This window comes from Myotis myotis, unplaced genomic scaffold (assembly GCF_014108235.1).
Source record: "Myotis myotis isolate mMyoMyo1 unplaced genomic scaffold, mMyoMyo1.p scaffold_m19_p_6, whole genome shotgun sequence".
Classification (NCBI taxonomy): Eukaryota; Metazoa; Chordata; class Mammalia; order Chiroptera; family Vespertilionidae; genus Myotis; species Myotis myotis.
Genome location: NW_023416368.1, coordinates 90,719,797 through 90,728,536, shown reverse-complemented (window position 1 = coordinate 90,728,536; position 8,740 = coordinate 90,719,797). Strand labels below are relative to the sequence as shown.

The 8,740-nt window shown below is 40.1% G+C and overlaps 1 pseudogene; it reads left to right on the top strand.

The window, feature by feature from the left end:
• The first annotated feature begins 4,121 nt into the window (after positions 1-4,121).
• LOC118659163 lies at positions 4,122-5,529 on the top strand (annotated as a pseudogene).
• The last annotated feature ends 3,211 nt before the right edge of the window (positions 5,530-8,740 follow it).

Genomic DNA, 8,740 nt, shown 5'->3' with positions numbered 1-8,740 from the left:
CTATTTTCTTTATAAAATCATTAGACTGAAAATCGAGGGGCCTCTTATACATGGAAGTCAGCCGAGGAAGGTGCCGTTCAGGTGCGTAGCTGCCCATACCTTGTCAAACAGGCTTCCTCCAATCATGAGCCTTATTGTTACTGACATCAGCTGACGCCGTAATTGGAGGTGGAGAGTGCACAGATGCAACAGGGACTGGAGTGTTCTGAGCCCATAAAGATGTCAAAAAATAAAAAGATACTAAATACTGGTAAGCGATTGTCTTACTCTGCAAAATTCAAACTGAATGTAATCAGCTATGCAAAAGAGCATGGAAATAGAGCTGTAGAGAGACCACGTGGACCTCCTCCCACTGAATGTAGGATCAGACAGCAGAGAAAACAGGAAGAACAACTCCTTAAGATGCCAAAAAAGAAGAAGGCCTTAAGAGGAAAACCAGCAAAATGGGCAAACTTGGAGCAGAGGCTCAAGACTTGGATTATGGAGCAGCGCCAGAGTGGCTTATGTGTGTCAACCAAGCTTATTCAGTGTCAGGCAAGAATGTTTGCAAGCGAAATGAACATTGTTGATTTTACAGGAAAGGCAAAATAGTGCTTCAATTTCATGAGGAGAGAAGGGTTGGCCCTGAGAACACAAAGTTAGCTCAGAAAATGCTACCAGTTTATGAGGATGATCTCACATATATAGACAGTGACACGGAAGACAGCAGTGATACAATAGAAGTTGAAGAAATTGATATGTCTGGAACTAATAGTGATGAAGAGGAGAGCAGTGATGCAACAGAGGCTGAATAAAGTGATATGCTGCATATCATAGTACTGGTATGTAAACATTACCTGTGGTAATTACTAAATAAAAATACGTTCTGTTTTATGTTTAAAATACTGATGTCTTAATTTTGGGTTGGAAAAGTGTGTGTGGGGGCGGGGGGCGTCTTATACATGCGGAGTCTTATACACGGAAAAATACGGTAACATTTGTATCATCGGAGTCCCAGAAAGAGAGGAGAAAGAGGATGAGGCTGAAAAAATACCTGAAGAAATGATAATTGAAAACTTTCCACATTTGGAAAGACAAAAACCAAGAAGAAGAAAACAAAACCACTGAAATCCAAACTAAGACACATCATCATTAAACTTCTGAAAATTAAAGACTAAGAAAAATTTGAAGAAAACAATCAGAAAAAAAATCATACCTTACTTACAGGGGAAAAACTATTTGAATGACAGTGGATTTCTCATCAGAATCCGGAAGGACAGAAAGAAGTGGCACAGCTTTCTTCAGGTACTGAAGGAAACTGTACCCAGAATCCTTATCCAATGAAGATATACTTCAGGAATGAAGAAGGAAGGAAGACTTTGTTGCTAGGATACTTAGCCTAAAAGAATGGCTAGATAAAGTTCTCTACACAGAAAGGAAACAATAAAAGAAAGAATCTTGGAATATCAGGAAGGAAGGAAGGACACAGGAAGCAAAGCTATAAGTAACACAATAGACATTTTAAAATTTATTGATGAGAGAGAGAGAGAGAGAGAGAGAGAGAGAGAGAGAGACTTGTTCCACTTATGCATTCATTGATGTTTCTTGTATGTGCCCTGTACAGGGATAAAACGTGCAACCTTGGCGTATGGGGACGACGCTCTAACTAACTGATCTCCCTGACCAGGGCGAACACATAGGCTTTCCTTCTCTTGAATCTAAATTATCTTTGATGGTTGAAGCAAAAACTGCAACAGTGTGGTTATAAATGTATGAGGAGAAAATGTTTAATAGAATAATATTATAAATGGAGGAGGGTAAAATGACATAAAGGGAGGTAAGGTTTCTATACTTCACTGAAACTAATAAAATGACATCAGAAGACTGTGATAAGTTATGTAATACCTAGAATAACCAAAAAGAAATTTTAAAAAACCATTAAAAATTCTATAGATAAATCAAAATAAAATTGTAAAAAATGTTCAAGTGACCTATAGGAAGGCATAAAAAAGAAAACAGAGAACTGAAAAACAGAGAGAACAAACAGAAAACAAAATATAAAAGAAGACCCTAATATATCAATAATTACATTAAATGTAAATATTCTAAATACCCCAATTAAAAGACAAAGATGTCAATTAAGAAACATAATTCAGCTATATGCTGCCTTCAAGAAGCTCACTTTAAATATAAAAATATAAGCAGGTTGAAAGTTAAAGGATGGAAAAAGATACCAGGCAAACATTAATTAAAGGAAATACACCATTTTAGCTGCTATATTAACTTCAGATAAAATAGACTTCAGAGTAAAGAAAATTACCTGAGACAGAGAAGGACATTATATAATGATGAAAGGCTCAATTCACTAAGAAGGCATAGCAATTCTAAATGTGTAAGCACAAAACAAAAGAACTGCAAAATATGTAAAGCAAAAACTCATAGAACTGAAAGGATAAAGCCACAATTGTAGGTAGAAAATTTGATATCTCTTTCTCTCTCTCTCTTTCTCTCTCTCAATAATTAGTAAAACTTGACAGAAAATCATCGAGGATATAGAACTGAACAACACCATTAATCAATTGTATCTAATTGACATGTATAAAACACTCCACCCAACAACAACAGAATACCCATAGAACATAGTCCAAGATAGGTCATATCCTAGACCAGTGATGGCGAACCTTTTGAGCTCGGCGTGTCACTATTTTGAAAAACCCTAACTTAACTCTGGTGCCATGTCACATATAGAAATTTTTTTATATTTGCAACCATAGTAAAACAAAGACTTATATTTTTGATATTTATTTTATATATTTAAATGCCATTTAACAAAGAAAAATCAACCAAAAAAATGAGTTTGTGTGTCACCTCTGACACGCGTGTCATAGGTTCGCCATGAACATAAAACAAACCTCAACAAATTCAAAACAACTGAAATTATACAATGTGTTTGTTCTCTGACCACAGTGGAATCAACTGGAGATAAATAGCAGAAAGATAATGGGAAAGTCTCCAAACATTTGGAAATTAAACAACACACTTTTAACTAATTCATGAGTTAAAGAGGAAATCCCAAAGGAAATGAAAAAAATGCACTGAATGGAATGGTAATTATTAGAACATATCCAAATTTGTGGGACATAGGTAAGCAGTGCTGAGAGGGAAATTTATAGCACAAGATGCATACATTAGGAAAAATGGACACGTATCAAACCAAAAAGAAAAAGAAGAGCAAAATAAACCCAAAACAAAGCAGAAAGGAAGAAAATATAAAACAAGGGTATAAATCAATGAAATTGAAAACAGAAAAATAATAGAGAAAATCAGTAACACAAAGAGCTGGTACTTTGAAAATATAAATAAAATTGATAAGCCTCTAATAAAAATGGGGGGGGGGGAGAAGACACAAATTACCAATTTCAGGTATGAAACAGGAGATATCACCACAGACTCTACTGACACCAGGCCAGGCCTTGAGATATGGTCTCATGGCCCCTTCCCAGCACACAGGCCTTCTTTCTCAGAAGGCCTGGTAGTCTCATTCCAAATTTTGGAGACAAAGGACTGGAAAAAGTAAAAATAAAGAGCGTTTCCTCCATATTGGGGGCCCAGAATTTGAAAGACACATTTTTCTCTGGGCCTCCACAGAATTTAATAATAAGATGTAACTCCTGTAGTCAGCACTGCAGTTCAGCCTCTGCTTCGGCAGGGTGCTGTAACTGTAGTCGCTGGCCAGCTTAATAAAGGCTCCTAAATTTTGATATGAGTCCCTGGTGGTCATGTCTGCGGGTCACCCCATTACAAGATGCCTCCTGCATTGGAGATCTCACATATAAATAATTAGTTTACCCAAGGAAGAGAACAAAGCTATTGGAACAGAAAACGAATTAAAATGCAAGACTATTTTGTTGAAACACAGAAAAATGTGAATCTACTAGTAGACTAGTAGATTAAAGTGGTTTACTGTGTTTCTTTCTGTCTAGATAGATAGATACACAGATAAATAGGAAAAAATGGCTGATACAGATCATGGTAAAATTATTTTCTCTGGGCATTGAAAAAATACACACCCTATAATGATTTAGGTGGAATGCAAAGGGGAAAATCAAATGGTTTGTAGAGCTCTTTCTTTCTTAGCGCAGCCATGGCTCCTGGTTCCAAGAAGCATCTAAAGTGTGTAGCAGCTCCAAAGCATTGGATGCTGGATAAACTGACCGATGTATTTGCTCCTCGGCCATATACCAGTCCCCGCGAGCTGGGAGAATGTCTCCCTCTCATCATTTTCTTAAGGGACAGACCTAAGTCTGCTCTAACAGATGATGAAGTAAAGATCTGCATGCAGCAGTTTATTAAGATCGATAGTGCCGGAAGCCGGTCCATCCTTGCTGCTTGACACAGTCGCTGCAGGGAAGAAACATCTGCACAACATATGTTTCAAGGGACCTGGAGTATATGGCATACTGTTCTTCATATGTTTGCTCCCCTTCTTAGCGCTATATGTTTTAACCAAGGTCACCTCTCCAAGAAAGGTTGTTTCCCTAGGTGGGGATTTTTCCCTGGAGTTAGGGATTAACAGGACTAAGGAAGGGAATAAATCAGTAAAACCCCTTAACTAAGTGCCAGGCGGGTAGTTAATCACCTTAACTATGAACAATCATGCTTAAGCTACATAATCTTTACTTAGGATAATCTCCTTCAGTTACTTCCTTGTAGCTTAACAGAACAGTAGAGTAGTGACCTTGGAATAGAGATAACAAACGCCCTAACCTTTGGAATAGAATGTATAGGATTAAAATCAAATGGTATAAATACAGATGTAACAGGAGAATAGAGAGAGAACCTGGCTAGAGAACCTGACTAGAACCTGGCTAGAGAACCTGGCTCGGCTGCTGATCAACTGAACGCTGTCTCCGTGTCATTCCTTCTTCGCCGACTCCGTCCACACCTTTGGGAACCCCTGGACCTGCTGGAGTTGGACCCCAACACTATAGCAAGGTCCAAACCGATGTAACCTACCCTGCTGGTTTTATGGATGCCATCAGCACTGACAAGACTGGAGAGAATTTCTGCCTGACCTATGAAATGAAAGGCCACTTTGCTATTCATCACATTACACCTGAGGAGGGCAAGGACAAGTTGTGCAAAGTGAGTGAGATCTTTGTGGGCACAAAGATCTCATAACCCATGATGCTCACACCATAATGTACACCCCCCTCAGGGTGAACGGCACCATTCAGATGGATTTGGAGCCTGGCAGAATTATTGATTCCATCAAGTTTGACACTGGTAACCTGTGTATGGTGACTGGAGGTGCTAACCTGGGAAGAATTGGCATGATCACCAACAGTGAGAGGCATCCTGGTTCTTTTCTTTTGACATAGTTCATGTGAAAGATGCCAATGGCAACAGCTTTGCCATCCCTCTTTCCAACATTTTTGTCATTGGAAAGGCAACACACCATGGATTTCCCTTCCCCTTGGAAAGGGAATCTGCCTCAGCATTGCTGAAGAAAGAGATGAGAGACTGCCGGCCACACAGAGCAGTGGGTGAAATGAGTTCTAGGTGACATGTTGGAAAAGTCTTTGCACTTAAAGAGAATACAGCATTTAAAAAAATGATTTGTAGATTTCTTTGCCACTCATATGCCAGAAGTAAAGTAAATAATATCTGGAGAATTGTAAAGGGGAAATCTTAAGGCTAGAAAACCCTATAAACTGAAATGGCAACAGGAAGCTGTGTTCAAACCTGCAGCGACTGTGAAGGTCTAGCTCACAGCAATTCTGCTGAGGAGATGGAAGGATCGTGGCCTGCCTGAGGTCGAGGGCCTGGAGGACGCTGGCAGGCACTGTTGCCAGGCAGCCGGTCCAGTCTGGCACAGCTTCAATCTCAAGACTTTTTGGGAAATTCACAATTAACTGAAATTGTTTTCTCTAATGACTTAATGGTTTTCTCTTGGACAGCTTCCAGCTAATCACAAACCAAAATTCACTCTTCCTGCACTGGTGCCTTTGCCCCCTCTTCCCTCTTCCCACTTTCTTATATAAATCCTTCCCTCCACACCCCGCCCCCCTTTCTTAACTTTGCTCATTGATAAGACTCTAATGACTGTCTCCTTGGTGCACTTGAGAGTTAGTTATATAACTCCCCAAATGTTTCTAAGTTATGTTTTGACATTCATTTCCTTCCTGGGAAGTTACGAGAAAGCATAATCCAGACAACCGAAAGATGACTCAAACTAAACGACTCACAAACTGGGATGTCATGAGAGAAAAAGCTTCATGATGAGCATTCAATTTGCTTACATGTTTAATTAACTGAAACAACCACAGCAACAAAATGGCATACAAATATATTTCTTGAAAGCAGGGCTACAGAATGCAAAAACAAAAGCATTTTAAAAAAATCATTATAGATTAGGACAGAAACCAGAATGCATCCTAAAGTGTGGAAGACAAAAAAAAGGGCATAAAATTGTGACAATGTCAGCAAGCATTCTTTTCTCCAAGTAACTGACAGAACTGTGGGACATCCCATACAATAAAAGGCTAATATGCAAATCGACTGAACTGCGGAACAACCGCTATGACGTGCACTGACCACCCAGGGGCAGACACTCAGCACAGGAGCTGCCCCTGGTGGTCAGTGCACTCCCACAGGTGGAGTGCCGCTCAACCAGAAGCTGGGCTCACAGCTGGTGAGCGTAGCGGTGGTGGCAGGAGCCTCTTCCGCCTCTGTGGCAGCGCTAAGGATATCCAACTGATGGCTTAGGTCCACTCCCCCGCTAAGGGCTCCCGGGCTGTGAGAGGGATGCAGGCTGGGCTGAGGCACCCTCCCAAGTGCACGAATTTCATGCACAGGGCCTGTAGTTGGTTTATAAACACATACCACATAACAAAATATTACAAAAGAAAAAAGAAGAGCTTAAAAACAAACAAACAAAATGAGGTGATAGAAGTAACACTAAAAAAAACTTGTGTGCAAATGTTGGGGGGCGCATGATATATCTGTAGTACTATCAACAATAAAAAATATATTTAAAAAGAAAAATAAACTTTTGTGGCAAAACCATAAATGGGATAAATTCTAATATATTACAACCATTAAAATTGATTCAAAAAGCAAAATGTCATTTTACCAAACTCACATCTGGAACAACTCCATGAAAATTCATTTAAGGATCAAAATAAAATACTCAAAACATTACATCAAACTTAACAGAGAAAAACTAGAGGTACCACATTAATTTCAGGACAAGACTGAGATATCTGTTAACACCTCTATTATTCACCATTTTTTTTTCTTAGAGGCACTAGAAAAAGCAATTAAACAAGAAATAAAAATAAATTATAGAAAGAAAGGAAGAGAGAAAAAAGAAATAGAAATAAAAAAAATGTTTGGAAATTTGATGAGGTGAAGAGGCCAGAGGAAGAAAGGAATGAGAAATCCACCCCCAGTCCCTGCTTTACCCGATTGGCTTCTGGTGTCCAAGAGCTGCTGAGGTGGGTCTCCCTCCCCAACACCACCCCAGCAATCTCTATTGCGTTTGTTGTTCCCAGGAGACCACTGCATCAGGCTTGCCCAGAGTTCCAGCTTCCTTAAAGGGCCAGAGTAAGGGAACCCAGATGTAGTATCAGTCTGGAAGATGGACTGCCAGGCTCAGGCTTGTCCTCATCTCAGCCTCCAAACTCCTGCAACTCCTTATAGTGCCTTGCAGGGACTCCATGGTGATATGACTTTGTAGATGTTTGCATACTCACCTGAAAACCCAAATGCCCAGTTCAAGTGCCACCTCAGATTGTGCTGCAGTGGCTCTAAGGGGCATGAGGAAAGAAAGATGGAAATTAAGACTTTGTAATGGCATAGGACATGCCTGTGTTAAAAAGTTCAGAGGAACAACATTAATCTCCTCTAAAGAAAGACAACAGGCCCTAGCCAGTTTGGCTCGGTGGATAGAGCATCAGCCTGCAGACTGAAGGGTCCCAGGTTCAATTCTGGTCAAGGGCATGTACATCGGTTGCGGGCACATCCCCAGTAGAGGGTGTGCAGGAGGCAGCTGATCGATGTTTCTCTCTCATCAATGTTTCTAACTATCTATCTCTCTCCCTTCCTCTCTGTAAAATATCAATAAAATATATATTTAAAAAAAAGACAAAAGAAAAAAATATTGGAAGAAAACACACTAAATTGTGGGCAGTGGTTGTCTCTGGGTTTTATTATGAGTTGTTCTTTCCTTTAGACTTCTGGACTTCTCACACAAATTTTCTATAATATATGTATAGAATATGTGTAATCCTATCTAATAAAAGAGAAACATGGTAATTGGCGTACAACCGCTACCCTTCCCATTGGCTAATCAGGGCGATATGCAAATTAACTGCCAGCCAAGATGGCGGCCAGCAGCCAGGCAGCTTGAAACTAACATGAGGCTTGCTTGCTTCAGTGACGGAGGACTCCAACATTCCCCGCCTGCCTCTGCAGGCCTCTGAGCTGCAACTCTAAGCAACTATGTAACAAATATAGAAGCTAAACAAAACCCCAGAAACCTGCTTTAGTCCACCGCCGGGCTTCAGCCAGCAGGATCGCAACATTGTAAGCAAAGGCCAGAAACCTACTTTCAGCAGCGGAGGCCTAAGAGCTGGAGCCAAGCCTCAAAGCTAAAGTTGGCCCAGAATAAAAAAAAAAAAAAAGAAAGAAAAAAAGGAGCGGTTGGGAGCTTCAGTCACCCCCAGCCTGAAAACAGCCCTCAGCCCCTCACCCAGAC